Source organism: Anguilla anguilla, chromosome 3, assembly GCF_013347855.1.
Source record: "Anguilla anguilla isolate fAngAng1 chromosome 3, fAngAng1.pri, whole genome shotgun sequence".
In the NCBI taxonomy this organism is placed as follows: domain Eukaryota; kingdom Metazoa; phylum Chordata; class Actinopteri; order Anguilliformes; family Anguillidae; genus Anguilla; species Anguilla anguilla.
Genome location: NC_049203.1, coordinates 45888710 through 45908579, shown reverse-complemented (window position 1 = coordinate 45908579; position 19870 = coordinate 45888710). Strand labels below are relative to the sequence as shown.

Below are 19870 nucleotides of genomic sequence, written 5' to 3'. Positions count from 1 at the left end.
CTGCCACCCAACCTCCCCACTTGAACTCCTCCAAAACAGTCCCACCCACCAGTAGGCAAACACATGTGGCAAAACAAGCACACGCCAGCAAATGGTATCCTCGATACTCAACTATATTATACTCAAATGGCAAGAGATTGTGTCTTTACAATTGGGCTTATTACAGCTTGACCCCTCGGACGTCCCTGCACATTGTCAAACAAATCATAGTGTGAAACAGCTTGTTAGTGTCCATCATAGCAATATTAATAACCAATAAGCAACTGCAGGGAACCCTATGCTATGCTTAATTGTTTATCATAGCGTCCTTTGTTCTTCAACTTTGGCTGAAAGACAACCCTACCTAAACCCCAGCTCATTTGCATTCTTCTTTCAGTCTCATGGATACAGGATCCAGTTCATTATTTGAGAAACCTTAAAATATCTTCAGCCTGTACACATCTCACCAGCAAGGAGTACACAAGAGAGCCAAGCTAAAATTATAATTGATTCTAGCTCTGAAAGCCTTGCATTGATAATTGCTCCAAACAAGTGCCAACTGTGTGGGTGATAAATAGGAACAGCAAAGACTTACTTTTGTCATAAGACAATTATCTTGGACAATTATCTCTGTTTTTGATTGATGAATGCAATTAAAATGGTATGCAAATATCAATGTAGACCATCCATCAACAAACGCTTAATTTTTTACACGATAGCGTCTGATGCATAATGCTACCTTTAATGCATGCAACTGTTTGCAATAGTCAGGAAAATCAACTGGTTCTTTTTGGTGAATAGTCATCACTGTCATACCACATATCCATACATCTTCACCAAACAGTGCTTGCTTTTGTCAGGGAAAATTAATTTATCCATGAATTTATCATTTTTCCCACTCAGACATTATGTGGCATGGCTCTTCAGAAGCACTGGCGGATCAATAAAATAAAAGACTAAATAAAGCTGGGTAAATAATAAAATATTACATTTCCAGCCATTTAGACTAATGGAAGACTTTGCCATACCTGCAGTTAATTTCTTTGGGCTCTGAGGCTTCTCTCATTGTATACATTTTTGGGTAAAATGTCCCAATACATTAGCATAATAAAGAAATGATTTGGTATGCTTTAAAGCAAGGACGGAAAAAGTAGTGGGTGCTCTGCTTTAAAGATTTTAACAAAAAACAACTGAGAAATCAAGAAAAGTGTCTCTCCAATCAGTAAACAGAGACATGCACAGCCCAGCATATTACACCGCAGCATTTAATTTTGTTAAATCAGTCCATCATGTTTCAAACCATTCTTTTCAGAATGGTTTGAACTTCAACAGGAAATAAACTTTCAGCAAGACACAATGATCTTCACCAGACCTCATATCCAGCTGCTCTAGAGTAAAGCACACTGGCAGCATTTAGTCATTCACATTTCAAAGTCCACATACCCTAGAGGAGTCATGAGATCTGGATGTTAAAAATAAAAAACATAAGCTGAAAGAACGACATGGGTTGACATTCAATTTGATTCTTATTTTACTTCGGTTCCAAGAACATTTGGGTGTCAGTGCGCTGACCTGGGCCACTCTAAGAAAGCAAATGCCTCAGACTGGCACAACTGATTTGATCTTAAGAGAAAAATGTTTTATTTATTTAGCTTCTTTTGGAATACTCTATGGATTAATGCAATTATTTAATTGATGTGGCTCCTACTTACCCAAAGGTATCTCTCCAGACTGACAGTACATCCTATCAGATAAGGTCCTTCTCTACACCAGACAAAGCAGAACAATGTAGCTTTATAGGGTGTATTTAAACTTTGAAACTAGTGTTGTTGGCATCAGGACTGACACTCTGGAGAGGAGTGGTTGGGGACACAGTGCTGGTGACAGCACATGCCATCACTTACAAAAAAAGCACATGTGAAATTTGCCCTTTTACATGTAAAAATCACTATTTCACATTTTGCATTTGAAATTAGAATGCTCACATGTGGAAAAAAAAATGTTGCATGTGAACTGAACATTTTCACAAGTGACTGACTTCAAATGTGAACTATAATTTTTACTTGTGAAAACAAAACATGTGACTTGAGGTAGCATAGGTTACCTTTTCTTGCTCTCATCTAATAAGTGGGATTATTTTCATGGTTCACATGTGTATTCTTCACATGTTGGGTGTTCACATGTTGTTTCTGGACACGTGGATTTTGAACACGTGATTTTTTCATAAGGGATTAAACGTTTCTGCATCTATCTATTACATCACACAGAGCCATATTGCCTTTTAAGGGCTCCATGTTCACCAGCTGAGATCTGATTGCTGCTCAATTACTTCTGCACCAGGGATATAATCCTGACATCTAAACCTGTCCTCAATCGCTGTGCAACACTTACATGTTTACACTGCACCTGCTGAAATACCGTAGAAAAAAAATCTGTCAAGAGTCACAAACAAAAGTAAATCTCAAAAACCCCAAAAACAGCTTTTATCCCTTTACCAACACAGCATTACTGAGTTTAGTCATGTGGGGTTTTGTACCAACTTTATCAGTCATTGACCTTTGAAACTAGTAATCGTGCATCAGAAATTTCAATGTATGTAAAAAAATTTGGAGATGCATTATTCTTTCATTACATTGACCACACTGTCAAGAATCTCAGTATTTTAGTATTTAAACACCCATAAACTCTCCATAAGCACATTACCCGGCAGTGTGATGTCCTACAAGGTAATATTATTATTACTCCCTGTGACAGTCTATGTTGGTTGACCTTGGTGAATATGTATGCAGGGGACAGCATTATTTGACAGCTGTATAAGACTGTTCATAGTGCTTCTGAGTTTTCACATACTCCCTTTCTCATACCAAACTACCAATCTGCATCATTGGCTTTTTTCACGGTGCAACGAGCCGCAACCATCGGTGTTGGACCGCTGCAGCCCTGTTCCTCCCCTGGTTCATGCCCACACCTTGACATAGCCTGAAGCTCCAGATGACTCACTCTGTCCCTTAAAACTGCACACTACACTTCCCCCCATTTGGACTTCCTACTTTTCCTTCTAGTTTATTATCTGAACTGTAACCTGCTTAATTGACCCCTGTGATTTGCTGTGATAGATCCCTTACTGCATTACTGTTACACCCATTCTACCTTTACTATACAGCATACACCAGGCTCCCCCTCTATAGCCAGGTTAGTCTCATGTTTTACCATTGGGGAGTTTTTTTCTCGCCAATGATTGAGGGTTTTTCTTCCCACTGGAGAGTTTTTTTTTTTTTTTTTTTTTTACCTTATGTGCTTGCCATCAGCGGGTTCAGGGCTGTTTTTTCTTTTTTGCCCTTTTGTTCTTCCATAAAGTGTCTTTGTGACAGTTAAGGTCATTCGACACTTTCATCAGAACATAACCCACCCCCTAGCCTATAATTTCTTTGAGATTATTTAGCTCTACTCTGAGATTTGATCAATAAAATGGAAATCTCAGACTGCCACCCCAGCAACACCAGCTCTACACTCCATCATGAACTATGAATTTGTAGTTGAAACCTGCATAGATGTACCTGTGTTGCAAGCCAATTGTCTAATAAATTGTCATCTGTCAAACAAGCAATTTTGCATTTCAATATGATGTGATTATTATTTAAACGTCATCTTGAAATGTATCCAGACATTTTTGTGTTTCCGTTGTCCATGATGTCAATGCATTTTTTGTGTAAAGCTTGACGGGATCTCTATTGCAACGTGACCAGTATTGCTGAGCACAACATTATTTTATAATGGCACATTTTATAGCTTATGACAGGCTATATTGGTAACCACCACAATAAATGAAACACCAAATGAACTGAATTAAAAATTTAATGTGGTGAATTGAATTACAAAAGAAAAAAATAATGTAGTGATTCTTTTTCCTTTGATAGCTAGCGTCACGACAACAGATGTGCAGTTATTAAAAAAATCCTTCTCCCTGAAAGAGGCATCGTCATGGTCATGAATTTATCTAAGAAAATGTCCTGATTTCACCTCACATTTACTGCTCTCTCTTCAGCAGTTGTTAGCACACAATGTAATTGGTTTAAATAATATAGATTAACCTGAATACACACACATACAGCACACAGGCATATGAAACAGTTTCTCTTGTAAGAAACTGCTGTTTTCCTCTTTGAAAATCAAACTTCATTTATATGAATTGACCAAAGCATGACCTTGTGCAAACTGGCAACCCGAATAATCAGAGCAAGGCTACAAGTCAATAATACAACCTGGTTGACTGAAGAGAGTGATATAATGAATATTAGGAGGGGTCTGCAAATAAATACATTTCATTAACCCCCACTATACCCAATGCATGTTATAAATGAATTAATGAAACATTGCATTTTATATAGCACACTAATAAATAATAAATAATAGAAAAATTAACAGCTTGTTAAAATTCTGGGATTGCTGTTGAGGTTGGAATGAAAACCAGCATACACAGGGGTCCCCCAGCACCGAGTTTGACAACCACTGCCCTAGTGGGCTTGTATCAACACTGTTATGGTCAAATTAACACTGAGCATGCCACAGTGTACAATGTTCACTGAATGTCATCCATGTGTGCATAATGGTAATTTTGACTGTTCATTGGCATTCATTCCAGCTTGAACAGAATGTTCTATTTATAGGCATAACCTACTGAACATACTGCAATACGTGGGAACTATAACTTCACAGGTATGGTTTAGGGATGCATCGACCCGATACTAGTTATCAAATCGGGCCAATATTGGCCTAAATGATGGATTGAACATCGGTGACAGTGACTGTATTTATCTGACCAGATCCTGAGACGTAATTGGCTGTAAACATGTGTGACGCTACCGACAGCAAAAGAGTGTTGCACACTTGAAGAATGTGACCACCAGGTGTGGAGTTTAATTCAGTGATTGTAATTGCAAAATGCATATGGCACGTTGAGCATTTACATCTTTTCACTGTCTTGAAATATTGCTATTTTAAGCTACATCATCTCATTTAGCATTAACATTTCACCTGGGAGAGTTTGGTTTGTGTGTGGCTCTTTGTTCCATAGGTACAGCCAGGTCACGTACATTTATTGCTGGCAAATGCTGCCTTATCAAAAAATGGTGACCCCTATAATAATAGGGCTTCCTCTATTGTATCGACTGCCTACACATACCAGTCAAAGAGCTTTGCAGCATACACCTGAGAAGATGGAATATAACTTTGTTTTAATATTCAATATTGTCTAATAACTATTATATGTCTATCAAATGCCCTAAAAAGTTCATATTATATACATACATAGCGCTCATACATTAACCATATGGTCTTCAAGTAAAATGTATTTATATATTTGTGTTCTATAATAAGAGTGCATTATATTTCTGTACAGGGATACACAACAACACAAAATATACAAAGGTTACTTTGTTTTTACCTTGCTGTGACAATACATGTACAAAACAGTGTCATTATACCATACACTCTTACGTATTTCACAATCAACTGATGGAGATTCATGATTCATTTCCGATGTAAGTTTTCATATACCTTGTGTAATAATTCAACCGAATAGAATACATTCTTTGTAAAATGTGATGCAAATGAATCATGGTTCATGCATGGTTTAAACATATGAGAATCTACTTCACAAGCCTGGCATATGAACTTGTGCATGTTTTATTGAAAGTGAGTTTCTTGTCAGCGCAAGAGCAAGTTTATGCTGCTCTAAAAGCCATAAAGGTCCATGTCTGCTGTGTTGGGTTAGTGAATGAAAATATAAAAGATTTCTGTCTAAATTGAAAGTATCACAAATAAGATGACAAGATGGATGAGATTCAAAGAAAAGGGAGCAAAATGACTTTGCATTCAGTTCAATGCCTGTAAGCAAGGAGTTCAGCATTTGCTTTCATCAGCTGTGTGTAATCTAGTTATTGTGGCCTGCATTACTCCAAATAATTTCCTTTGTACTAAACATAGAGTCGGCAAGGCTTCCTTGCTACTCTAAGAACATTATGAAACCATCAACAGAAATGTGACTTTAAAGGAATTAGTATTCCAAAAAAAGCATTAGAGTTCAGTTTAATGCTGCCACAGTAACAGAGATTGAGGACATGATTTCTGCATGATAATGCAAAGTTATTTCTTTAAAAACTAATATTTCCTCAATGTTCAGAGGACTAGGCATGCACTTAAATATAAATTACAACTGCCAACTTTTAACGATATTGTAAGCAGTCTTGTAAAACAAAATTTTGACAACTGAAAAGTCAACCAGTCAGTCCATCGACACGTTCTCAGGTCATACAGCCTTCGGGAAAAAAAATGGGGGGGGGGGGGGGGTGTGAGATGTCGTATGTCAAACCAAAGCTTCACATAGAGGATTTCCCAATCAGTTTTAACTCTGCCCGTCATTTAAAGAAGACAGCCCCCCCCCCCCCCCCCCAAATAATATGTGACCATTCTTCATACCTTTCTTTAAATGGCGTTCACGCTCACATCAGGTGTGAAGGTAGCAAGCATATTATGGCTTTCCATTACTGATGACTGCTTGCATGCACTGCACCCCCCAGTTTGCTGACAGTTGTGCAAAATGTTTACACACACAAGCATGCACACAAGCACACACACACACACACTAGCAATACTGCACAGTCTTTTAGTAAGTCTATCGACTTACGTCTAGTTTCTAGTATCATCTAGTTTCCTGCATGTGACACTTTATCCAACGTTTCTCTCTCTATCTCAAATCTATTTATTTGGCATCCCAAGCTTCTATCTGGTTTTTTTTTTTTTTTTTTTTTTTTTTTTTTTTTGCATAGCTGGCACAGAATTTTGCTAAATGCACATGAGGGATCAGAGATATAGTTTTGTTTGGGTGGAATGGGGGACCGAAAATACCCCCCCACCCAGTTCTATCTAAACCTGTCAATCTGACTGATGGACTAGTGTGAAAACTTTTTCAACATTATCTATACTTCTTTCAATGTGCTGCAACAAGTGTGGGCAACTGACAAGGTCCAAACTAAAATGGTAAAAAAGCTGTCACTGCTATTCTAAGCAATGTACTTGTAAATGTACTATGAGTATTTTAAAACAGCTTTGGAATAAAACCTTTCTTTCATGTCTGCCGTTGCCATGGCGGGGCTCAGAATCTCCTCAGCACGCCTTGGCAGCAGCGCCAAATGGCACTCTAATCTTTTCATGGCAAGATGAAAATCTTTTCAGTCCAGATTTCCAATGAAAGCCTCTTGTCTCAGGCCCAGGCTCCCTTACTGGCTGCTACAGCCTGGCTCTCCCACACTCCCCTGTGCTTCAGTGAAATGTCCAAAAGAAAAACTATTTGTTTACGGAGGCTTTCTTTCCTCAGAAAAAAAACTCGACCTCTGAAGGGGGCCCTTCTGTGTCCAGTGACCTGAGCACAAAGCTTGGACTGACAGCTTGACAGGACAAGGCTTGATGGAGCTGACCCACGAGAGGGTTTTTACCAGTGACTCAAAATCAACCTTGCAAAGAGAATTAGAAGCTGTCCATCCAACTGCCCGCTTGAATATCCCACTATGCCACACTGGCTCAGACTAAATGATGCTTGCTGTGGGAAAAATAATCAATCTGTTCTCAAATCTGTAGCCCACCACTGACTCTACGTCTGTGCCAATCACTGTTTTCTGTGAAGACATATCTGCAGCAGAAGCAGACATTACAGAACCTCTGCAAGAAAGTATGTCTGCAATATGTGACTTACGCACTGTTTCCAGTTTGCCCACAAGAAATTCTACCTTGCGATGAATGTGGATGAATGCATATAGTTGCCAATATGAAAATATTCCATTTTTATTGGTTAAAAAAAAATTCCTTCTACCCTTCCACCAGGCTTGTGTTTGATTATCTTTTGTCACGTAACAAGCAAATGCCAATTTCAAAAGGCTTAACCCATGTGTTGTCTTCATATTATGCATGTACCATGTATCCAAAGGGTCAACAACGACCCACCCTCACCAGACCCCTTATGATAAAGCCTTGAATTTTAAGCCCTAAATGAACATTTTGCATGTAGAACCAACCTGTGAATAACTGTTTTACTTCAGCAGCCTTGATTTCTTCAGTCTACACCACTTGTTTTTACAGCAAAATATCCATCGTAATAGCTTTAATAAATTTGTGGTGCTTAACTTTCATTGTTACTTCCAACTGCAGGGATAAAAAGACACATAAGGCAATCTTTGTACCCTGATGGTGTACTGCCTTTATCAAAAATATAAAAAAGAGCAATGTTGAACTTTCTAATGGTAGGGTCATGCCAGGAGAAGTGATCAAATGCCATGCTGAAAAAATAAAATTCCACAGCTGTTAAGCTCACAGGACAGGATGCTTTTTGACCCTGAGGACAACACAAGGGTTAAAGACAGCTGTAGTCCAGCTCCAGGTTAGAGCTGAATATAACTGTACATCAAATCTAGCTTTATCAAGGCCCTTTGTCACTGAAATATTTGAACTTTTAGCTTCATAGTTGTGATGACAGGATGTATTATTATACATTTTGAGCAAGTACACTTACAGCAGTCCTCAGAAATGGACAGCTATGCCTCCTGAGAAATCGACACGCTCCATTACTGAACCTAAATGATTATAAAATATTAATGCATAAAAGTACATGTTCTGCGTAGTAACTATGGATACAAGCCTCCCCAATTCTGAATGATGGGTCACATGGTAACACTCACAGCAGCGTGGTTGCAATGCTGAAATTCTATGCCGTTTTCATTTTATTAAATATACTCCTCAGGGAAACTGCATTTAGTACAATTCTAGAATTATAAATGAATGGACAACAAGATGGCTGAAAACAGAACAATGTGTAGGCAATTTCTCTGGAATATTAACTTAACGGGTAATAATTCGATACCATGTGAGATTTTGTGTAACCAAACCACCTGTAAGATAAATATTCTACTAGGTCTTTTCTCTGGTTTAAAATGAACAATTAGAACATATGAACACCCAAACAATTATAGTTTGTAATTATGGCAACAAAGTGCATTGGTTTTTAACATGTATCAATTAGCCAGAGCCACCAAATTTGTACACTATACACAAATATTCATGAATATTTATGTAAAATGAAGTTGCAGCCTGATGCCATTGAGAAAATGTATTTGACTTGTGTCATTGAAGCCTAGAAATCATCCTGACTTTGTAGGTGATGGTCATTTGTAAACAAAAATCATACAATAACCATTTGGCACTGATATTCCCATCCGACAACGTATTTTCCATCAAAATAGACAGTAAGAACAACCACTTGTGTAAGTACACATAGACCCTAACATAGTCCCCAACTTATTCCAATTGCATGTATATGCAGAAGTGTTATTTCCTTTATGTTTATCATTTTCACACATGCCACACAATCACACTAATTATTTACTTTCCCTACAAAGTCCTTCTTCCAGCTATATATACACCATGATATGTAATACACAACTGATGGTTGGAATGTTCAGTTGAAATTTCACAAGTCACAAACAGAATACAGACCACACTAATGTATATGTTTATGTTACGGATCTGTTTTTAACTCCGTTATATACATACGTATACGTCATGCAATGCTATCCAACCAGTAAACTTTCGACTATGAACTTTTAAACCCCAGTCATTTAACATCCTTATGATATAAAAAAAATATGGAAACTGCGTAACTTTGTGTAGGCATGCAGTAACACACGAAGTTTGCTGTAAATGGATACAGAAAGCAAGAACTAAAACAATTTCACATGAGCACATTACTCACATCAACTTGTCCCTCAGAACAGTTCTCCCGTCCTCTTTAACTCCCTTCACAAACAGATTATCACTGAATAATTTACCACGCTCCCCATAAAAAATAATCGCATGCACCTGTTCTCGCTCATTTTGTCCAACTCGCAGCAAAAGAGAATAAAGTTGCTGTACCTCGTAAAAGAAAACGACGAGCGTCTCGCACTGAAAAACACGCATCCAAAGCAAACGAACCCTATTACCTCCCCCGTTCACTCCTGCGCGCTCTTGCCGCGTGCTTTGGCGAGCGTGAAGCGTGCCTGAGAGATATTTCATGGATGTTATGCCCATCAATGGGGGTGTGCGCTCTTAGCCTCAACACTCCCCCACTCCATTTAAAACAAAAGAGCCGTAAACGTGGAAAACAAGAGAGCGCGGGAACCTCGGGGACTGCACTGTGATGAATCACCCCAGTTAACCAGCTGGCTTGGGTCCGTGAGACTTTCCCGCACCTGCACCACTGCATCCCGCTACGTCTCCATTACTGTCCATTATGCATCGAATGAGCATCCCTGTTCCTTTCTGACCATGCCACCAGTAAGATACGGGAATGAAAGGTACTATGGATTTACATGCTGTTAGAAACTGTAGTTGTAATTAGTTTGATGCAGTAGTTTAATGGTTTGATGCAGCCCCCTCCCAACAAATACAGTAAATTAGCATTTTAATGATTCCTCTCCATTTTTAATTAGCCCGGGGACATTAGGACCTTCAAATAATGAAATATCCAGAAAATTATCTTAAATTACCCTGAAGCACAGAATATAAGGAGTACATAATAGAATCTACTGTAATTTCAAATTCTTTCCTCTCAGACGAGCATAGTATGCTATCTTACTTCGATTCAAAGTTAATTCAGATAGAAGGCACCCCATAGATATTCTGTGGGAAACCAAAATAAAAAATAAATTTGTAGAAGGTGTGGGCCAATTATAGAAACACTGTGTAGCAAAGGACAAGCAGCAATGCGTCTGGAAATGTAAATTCAGCATGGACAGAATGTCCTAACAATAGGCCTATATACAGAATCTCCAGCGATCATGATAAAATAGTAAAAACACCTTGCATTCAAATTATCATTAGCCAGCAGATAAACAGTCTTTAAATAGAAGAGAAAAGTGTTACTTAGTTATTATAGATGTCTACATCATAGTATCACATAATGACTGTGAAATGAAAGCCATCAATCTGGAAGGATTATTATCACCAATTGAAAAGTGTTCTATTCAAGAATAGCTTGTTTACCTTCACGCACTTTGCCAGAACGTTCTTAATGATCTGCTTTTCTACGAAGCACATTGTTATCTGAGTGGTCTGAGAAAAATAATAATTGATAACGTATTGAAGCCTCTCCCCTGCCTCCACTTCCCTCCCCATAGCGTAGCACAGCACGGACAAAGACTTTAGATTTTAATTGCAATGCCGTGTCAGCAACCCAATCAACCACAAGCGTAATGGCAGGGAATTAGGGACAGACAGCTGAGCTGAGCGCTTCAAAAGCCAAAACTGAAAATCAACTGTTTCGCGCATCATTAAAAAGAAAGAGGGCTAGTGATGACCCAATCCAGGTTTTTTTGTCTCCCGGTCCGATCTGAGAAGAGTAATGTTCAGTATCAGCCGATATGGATCCGATGCAGATCATTTTTTGTCATGTGTCTTCATTAAATTATTCAACAGCTAGTCTAACACAAGAACACCCATTTTGGCTTAAAATCTGTAAAACAATGCCAGGGCAAGGAAGATAATTCTAAACAAATTATACAGAACAAAATTAAATAAATTCTGCTTGAGAAAAAATTGGCCTACATGCAGGTGCACAATATGGCTGGTTGTATTTATTTTTTTCTTTAATGGTCTCCAAGTGCACCATTATCAAATGATAATCACTCTGGCTACAGACTCTGAAGTGGAGCTGGGTCATATGGTCAAAATATCATGATCTTTTTCATATTATTTACAGTATGATGTGATTTGATTTTTCAATGCAAATTACAGGAGAAGTAAACTATGTCTACTGTGACAAAAAAATAAGGATCAATAAAAATAATAGCTTCACTATTTTTATTGAGAGCATGAATGGCATGAAATGTTGAATAATGTTCAATAATTGGATAATAAACAACGTATCCTACATGCGGCCTGCAAATATGGGTGATATACCTCATCTACAATTATAAAATGTTCTTAAGTGTTTAATAACAATCAACGCCACCACAGGCTATGGCGTATGGCGTATGGTTTTTTCTTTAATCACACCTGTGCAAGTCATGTTTTTTAAAAAGATTTTATGAAATGGGAGTTTCATTCAAATCAGATAATGTACCTTATGTTTGTGTTACTAAAATCATAGCCCACGGTTGCAACATGCTATTTCTAAAATTCATTAATGACAAACAATAAAATACCATTGCCGATCTACTGCAAAACCACATACTGTGGGCTTACTGCTGCGTGAATTCATACTGGTAGCTAATAGCCTACCTAAAAGTATGTTAGGCTATAGTGCCCAGCCCTACTTTTAAGTAGTGTATAAGCATTATCATCAAGCTTGAAGATTCCAATAAAAGATAAAAAAAAACCACTGCGAAAAGTCGGCGTACTCCTTTCAGTGGCGTTTCTTCAGATGCTTTATCAAATGTGTGGTAGACCTATTGTAAGAAGCTGTGATAATGCCGCCCCTTGAAACACTGGTATTGCAGATGGTGCAAGTGGCCATAGGGCTGCTTTTGGACTTTGTATAAGTTTTACACAGCAGACATCGTAGCAGATTCCCAACTTGTTTCATAAACCACAGCCTCATTCATGGTGGCAAATGGACAGTGCTTGTTCACGGGAGTGATGGCAATTGGCATAAAAGGAGTCAGAAAGTACAGAGGCGAAGCTTTGCTACAGGCAAGAATTGATATGCATAGTAAGTGTTGTAGTCTCAGACAGGAATAGATTCAGATTGGCCATGTCCTAGCCGATATCCAATCCACCTAATATGGCGGTATCAGAAGCCGATACCAATCCAATGATCGGATCGGGACGTCCCTAAAGAGATCGCTTGTGAGCTCAGTAATTGGGCCTGGTAGGTCAAAGATCTCTTCAGTTGATGACTGAAGAAATCTCACATAATGAAGAAATACCAACCAAATTCATGTCCCACAGATTGGAAACACTCTTCAGGAGGCTGGCATGGATGTGGTTGTGACTGCTTTCCACGCAAGGCTTCAAGAACTAAAGAGGCTACACTGCAAGATGCAAGCCACTAGTTAAATGCAAAAACAGGATGACCGGGTTACAGTTTCCAAAGGATGGCCTAAAAGAGCCTGCAGAGTTCTGGAAAAAGGTCTTGTGGATGGATGGGACCAAGGTTCACTTGTATCAGAGTGATGGCAAAAGGAAATTACCTTCAGTATGCACTTATTGTTCGTCACTTTGGATAAAAGCATCTGCCAAATAAATGTAATGTAATGTGAAGTGAGGAGGCCAAAGGGAACTGCCCAAGATCCATTTGTTAAAATGCGAGCAAGGGTGTTATGATTGACTAAATCACCTGACATCACTCTCGTCTCCCACAATCAGCTGGTTTTGGGCATGTTTCTCATTTTTAAAACAGTGTTCCTTAACTGTTTATCAATCGTATATTTTGGAAATCCCCACACAGCAATAATTAACTTGTCCTCCGTAACAGAACTATATGGAATGGAGAAAAATGTTTTTAATCGGAGGCTGTTTACACATTGGATCTTTAATCTGGTTATCGCACCTTGTTTCCTGTTTTTACGGTTGTGCCGCCCACTTGCCTCGCATCGTCAGCTATCCCAGCATGCCTTGCGAATGCAAAAACTTGACTCCCATTGAAATGAATGGAGGCAATTATGAAGTCGTTTTTCTTCGGAGGATGTGTGACATTATCCGCACGTAATAGGAAACAAACTGAAGGTGAAGCCACACATCCTCCATCCTCAAATGAGAAGCAGCCAGTGATGTCAGTTATAATAATTGATTTATAAGTAATTCAAATAATTTAGCTCTTTTTTAATCTAAATAAAAAAATTAATGAATGGAATAATATAAGCACAAACACTGAAAACAACCGTTACAACTGTGTTTTTTTTCTTTCATTTACGTACATGATACGAACAGTCTAGAGCACTTGTTAAATCTGTTCATATCCTACAAATGAATTGACCTGCAAACGCTTTGATAAATCCCGCATTGTTTGCATAAATGCATTTATGATCCAATTCGTTTGGCTCACATTTGACAAATGAGGCCTACTGAACAGGTGCATTCTGCCTTAGAATGCATCAACATTCCTGCCCTGGGTCAATACCAACAGAGCGTCCTCAGAGGAACCTACTGTTTCCATAAAGACACTGCCCTACAACTGTCATTCTGGCCATGTCAAGTAGATGGCCCCGAACAGTTTTTAACAGTCAAAAATGGTTTCAAGGCTGTAAACCACACACAGATTCGGCCCCAGATGACACAAATGAATAGTGACCTCACTATCCTTAAGCTCCAGATTTACTTTAGAATGAGCATTTTACAGCAGGCAACTCAGCTGTGAGACCGGTGACCTGGAAAAGATTCCTTTGCTCAGAGAACACAGGGAGAAAATAAAATGGCTTCCATTTGCCTTTGCCCTGCCTACGCTTAGGCATCTGGCATGGGGCCCTCTGCTGCTGCTCATGCAACCAACAAACCAGAAGAACTTTGCCTTTCCTGATGTGCCTTGAAAACTGCAATAAGCAGCAACTTTGAACTGACAAAATAAGTCTGGCACTGGGAATCATGTAAAATGTGTTATTCATTTTGTTGTGTTAGGTTCATTATTTGTTCATTATTTGAGAGGTTATTAAGATTACGATATCTGTGGAATGAAAATTAAAATGCATGTGCACGAGTTAGCATTTCAAGCCTTTAAAACAGTGACCAGTGCCACACTAATAATATATTGTTGTAAGACCTACTTCGTTAGCACTAAATTAATTTGACTTTGACAATTATATTTGAGCATTGACATGGAGCCTGGAATGTAATGATGCAATACATGTTTCATATTGGGCCATGCTCTTTGAAAGCATAATGTTATCTGTAAAGCATCTTTATATTTCATTACGGTACAGCACCATGTACGTGTTTATGTGTGTGTGTGTGTGTGTGTGTGTGATCCTGATCATGGATGTCCCAAAGGATAGTGCACTAATTATTTCTGAAATGGAAATTCTATCATTGCCACAAGGTAGATGGAAAATTTCCACTTAGATGACTGAAATGATTCACTCAGATCTCAGCATTTTGTACACCATGTCACAATACAATGATTACAATGCTTCATTGATGATGAATGCATCAAAAAGCTATAAGCTGATTCAAATGTTTAGTTTTTAAACTACTGAAATAAGAGTTTGTCATAAAAATGTTGTAATTGTTCATGTTTTATAAGCAAACTGATTTATAGTAAATTGTACATGTTTCATAAGCCCATATACTCTCAAATGTATTTAATTTATGCACTGAATATTGGAAACAATTTATTTGGAGTTTCTAGAAAGCTTCATGCTCCAAAGAAATTATACATACACTCACCAGCCACTTCATTAGGTGACAGGAGTGGCACCCGGTGTGGTCTTCTGCTGCTGTAGCCCGTCTGCTTCAGGGTTCGACATGTTGTGCGTTCAGAGATGCTCTTCTTCATACCTCGGTTGTAACGAGTGGTTATTTGAGTTACTGTTGCCTTTCTATCAGCTCAAACCAGTCTGGCCATTCTCCTCTGACTTCTGCCATCAACAAGGCATTTTCGCCCAGAGAACAGCCGCTCACTGGATATTTTCTCTTTTTCGGACCATTCTCTGTAAACCCTAGAGATGGGTGCACGTGAAAATCCCAGCAGTTTCTGAAAAACTCAAACCAGCCCGTCTGGCACCAACAACCGTGCCAAATCACTTAAATCACTTTTCTTCCCCATTCTGATGCTTGGTTTGAACTTCAGGAGATCGTCTTGACCATGTCTACATGCCTAAATGCATTGAGTTGCTGCCACGTGATTGGCTGATTAGATATTTGCATTAACGAGCAGTTGAACAGGTGTACCTAATGAAGTGGCCGGTGAGTGTATATTAAAAAAAAAAACTATATATGGAAGGGTAAACAAAGCCTTCATCATATTTTTAGTCATGCCAGTTAAAAATGCAGCATTGTAGTGTTTTAGGTATAATCAGTTTTTATATATTACGTTATTTTAAGATATGTTTGGGACAGTTTTTTTCTAAACTTCTACCATAATATGAATACCTGAATTAGAACATCATGTTCCTGATGCTAAGGATAGTCATTATTTGTTGAACTGCTTCATTTGGATTCTGGGAGAATTCATCTGTGTGTTCTACATGTAATTACTTTGAGCCAATTTTGCTGCAGGGACAGAACGATTCAATTAAATTATAATTCACGGCCTGTTCTTGGGGCTTTAAAGAAGCCAGCACAATTAAAGAAAGATTCCTGGTTGTTTGCTGGAGGAACATGTGGGATGAGGTGCTGTCATGGATTGTGTAAATTGCAGTCACACACGCTGAAGTTAGCTGGCTCATCACTGCCCAGAGCCCAAAAGGATTTGCATTTTTATAAAGTCAATCACCACTGGCTGCAACTGAGAAAAAAAAGGATTTGCCAAAGTGCAAAAGTGACAGGTTTCTGAAAAAATATTTTTGAAATACATTTCCCAATTATTATTTTTTTTAAGTTACAATTTTATTTTAACGTCTGTCCTGGATACATAGTTTAAAAAAAATGTATTTATGTTTTTTACAGTATTTCTACAAAAAATAGTTAAATAGACCATATTTAAACATTTTCACTCAGTTGAGTTTGCAATGAGCAGTGCATCATGGCCCGAGTTCTGAATGTGAGCAGAATAATTAATATGAAATATTATTATTATTGAAAGGATGCCAGGGTTCTGTTTAAGTCATCAGCTAGCAGTTGGTATAAAAATGCAGTCCTGAAACAACTGTCCTTCAGATGCTCCGTGGCTTTCTCCCATCACAAGGTCATTCACATCTATTCCTTCCAACCCCATGACTTGCTCATTAGGAATATTCAACCTGTTGTTCTATTGATGTTAATATTTTTCCTTAGGTGGACCACCACCTGTCTTTTGCTCTCATAAAGTTTTCTTCTCTTCTATTTGTATGCTGCCTAATATCATGCCGTCTTTTCTTTACACCCTATACTGTTTGTTTTATTATACCTAATGAATACATTTTGTATGTGATGTCACTCCAAATTTGTATCCCCCTCCGTTGGAGTGGTATTCCTATTCTATAATATGGCATTATGAGGCTGCACCTTGTTTACCATTGCCTGTATTTCCTGATCTGTAAGTTTTCTATTTCTTGTGACTCGTTGTTCCAAACCCATTCCTTTGCACCTTTTAATCTGGATCTGTAAGCACCCCATATTTTTTCAGACTTTTTTTTATTGAACAATTGTGAATGAGAGCATTTCATTTATTTGATTGCGTAAATAGAACCAATCTTGGTAAGCTAGTTGTTAATGTTTCGGTGTCCTGGCCCTGAATATGTTTCTGTGAGTATAGACTGTTTTTACTTATTACTTCTTATATATTAAAAACTATGATTTCTGCATGCCCATCGCATTTGTTGGTTCAACAGTAAAATTAATCACCCATTGGGGCCCTAGTTTTAAGGTGCTAAGACAGTGGAATACACAAATCAGTTATGGCAGCGTTGGCATTTTTGAAGCAGTGCAAATGGTAAAAAAAGACATTATACTGAGGTTGCTCTTTTCATCCTTTATTTTTCTGCAGGTGCACTGTTTAGCTGTAATCTGGTGGGACGCATCATTGGGATTTGTGGCTGTGATTATCTGGTTGAGGTGTGCACCTGCAGATTTATGCATCTATTTCATGTAAGTAAGTAAAATGAGCTGCTTGCCACCTTTTTTTGTGTGGGTTACAACTATCACTCACCTGCTTAGCAACTTTATTATATATTTTATATTTTGTTGCAAGGTTATGTGTGTTATGTCCCAACCCTGTGTGTGGTGGAAATGCTCTCCTGCATTTCAGGTAAAATAAGGTAGGCTTTGGTAGGCAGAGGCAGTGCCTGTTTATAAATGAGCCCGGCTGACAAAGCAGTTTTGAGAGGTAGGATGGAGCCAGATTCCTACTTAAAATGTGCTTGCATTATTTGGGGCAGTTAGCAATGCCCCACAAGTTCTGCCAGCTTGTGCGTTTGTTTGAGGAATGTGCTGTTTACTATTAATCTTATAAATTATTTTAATCTTATAATTTCACCTTTCATTAATTGTATTTTTATGAGGGTTTTATATTGTATAGGGTTTTATATTGCAACCACTTCACTGAGTGCATTATTTATGCACAAAAATCATGCCCATTGGACAATGCAGTAACACCATAAGCACACATCCAGGTCATTACAGTTATTAACAGCACAGTTGTGTCCTGCACCAAATTCAGTAGATGAGTTATAATTCAAAATGTGGTTCATACATGTCCCTGGTCTCACAGTTGAACCTGAATTAAGATAGCCTGAAGCTATTCTCACAATTCCTTTAACATTCAGATGAAGGTTGTCTCTTTTGTTGTTGAGAAGGGAGTTCAGATTTAGATTTACCAAATTAATTCATGATACATGCATTTCATCCTTACAGCAATATGAGCACTTAATGCGACAACTAACAGGGTAGAAAATTGGAGTAACAGAGCCTTGACTTCAGAACAGCTGAGGCACATTATACCTTTAAATTGGTATTCATGATCAAGTTTGTTATCAAGGAGCCCATTTGCACACTGCAGATGTCTGTGTCCACTAGGCGGTAAGAAGTACTGGTCAGACACAACTGATCAGCAGTGCATGTTTACTTCCATTAGATGCAAACAAGCTTAGAGTTTGCTGAAAAATAAGTGAAAGATAGAAACTGCGTAATTCCTTGCTGAGAGAGATCTGTGGTAGGTTGTGTAATAAGTCAATCTGGAACGGATGAGGGTACAGTACATGCAAATACAGCTAGTCATTATAGTTTACTGAAAACAGGTCGGTTCTTTAGTCAGTCATTTTTAAAACATCTGAAACAGTTTTTCGCGTAAACAGCTGTGCTGCGAGCTGATGTTGTCAGGATTTCTGTTCATTAAATCATCTACAATCCCGCTTTTCATGTCCCGCAGGATTTGTATAATTATGTTATCTGTACCATGATTAGTATGTGTCCTCAGAGCCAAGACCAAGTTTTTTTTTTACATTGAACATGTCGCCGTGTGCTTAAGTCTGCCTAAAAATCATCTTTGCTACTTCGGTAAAAAGTACACATTGTAGTGTCATCAATTTGCTTTTAAATTGCATATCATAATGGGATTTATGCAGCGAATAAATCGTTAAGATGACATATGTGAATGTGCTGCTCTGTGTACATTATGGATTGCATGCGTTTCCTCAAAAATAAAAGTAAAAACAGATAGGGTTTGAGTTTTCTTAAGGCTGTCATAATAAGTACTGTCTTCATAAAAAAATACTTGACAACATGATAACTGAGTTGGACCTGCTTCAGAAGGAACTCTGAAAGACTGTGGGGTCTGTCATGAATGAAAGCTCTCGGTGCTTTCCCATGCATTAAATCAACTGCTAAGACAGGCTCCGGTGAGAACGCCTTGTGATTCACACGGCAGGTGTGCTGCCACTGCATTCTGCTGTCTCCATCCAATTACAGTGAACCCAGATTCAGGTTTGAGGCTGCCGCTGCTTCACTGGTATGGCACAGCAGTGAGCATGAGAATGAAATGTGCTTCTACTTCCTACCCATCCCAGAACCTCTACTTTTCTGAATGGCATTTTTGTTTCTTTTTATGTGTCCCCAATTCAGAACACTTACTCGCCATAAATAATTGATAAAGTAAGAATAATGCTGTGTATGTCTCGGCAACAGCCAAAATATAATTTCATACATTCTTCTCTGGTTCTGGCTGTCCTGTTTCCTTTATGACCTCAGGGATTTGTAGACTGTCATCCTCCAGAGGAATATTACTTTATCACCAAAT

At 38.3% G+C, this 19870-nt stretch overlaps 1 protein-coding gene and 1 long non-coding RNA gene across 3 annotated transcripts in view; one reads left to right on the top strand and one right to left on the bottom strand.

Moving 5' to 3' along the window:
* Positions 1-9991, bottom strand: part of LOC118223425 (E3 ubiquitin-protein ligase Midline-1-like) — a 56578-nt gene extending 46587 nt beyond the window's left edge. The window contains exon 1 of one of the 2 annotated variants that reach the window (XM_035409930.1): positions 9940-9991. The gene's annotated coding sequence lies outside the window, so the exon portion shown is untranslated. Of the gene's footprint in view, positions 1-9778; positions 9885-9939 lie in introns of those variants that run through there. The other variant, XM_035409931.1, reaches the window with a different exon arrangement.
* Positions 1-19870, top strand: part of LOC118223426 — a 96464-nt gene that overhangs the window by 63151 nt on the left and 13443 nt on the right. The window contains exon 2 of the long non-coding RNA XR_004764437.1: positions 17624-17724. This is a non-coding gene — a long non-coding RNA (uncharacterized LOC118223426). The remainder of the gene's footprint in view (positions 1-17623; positions 17725-19870) is intronic.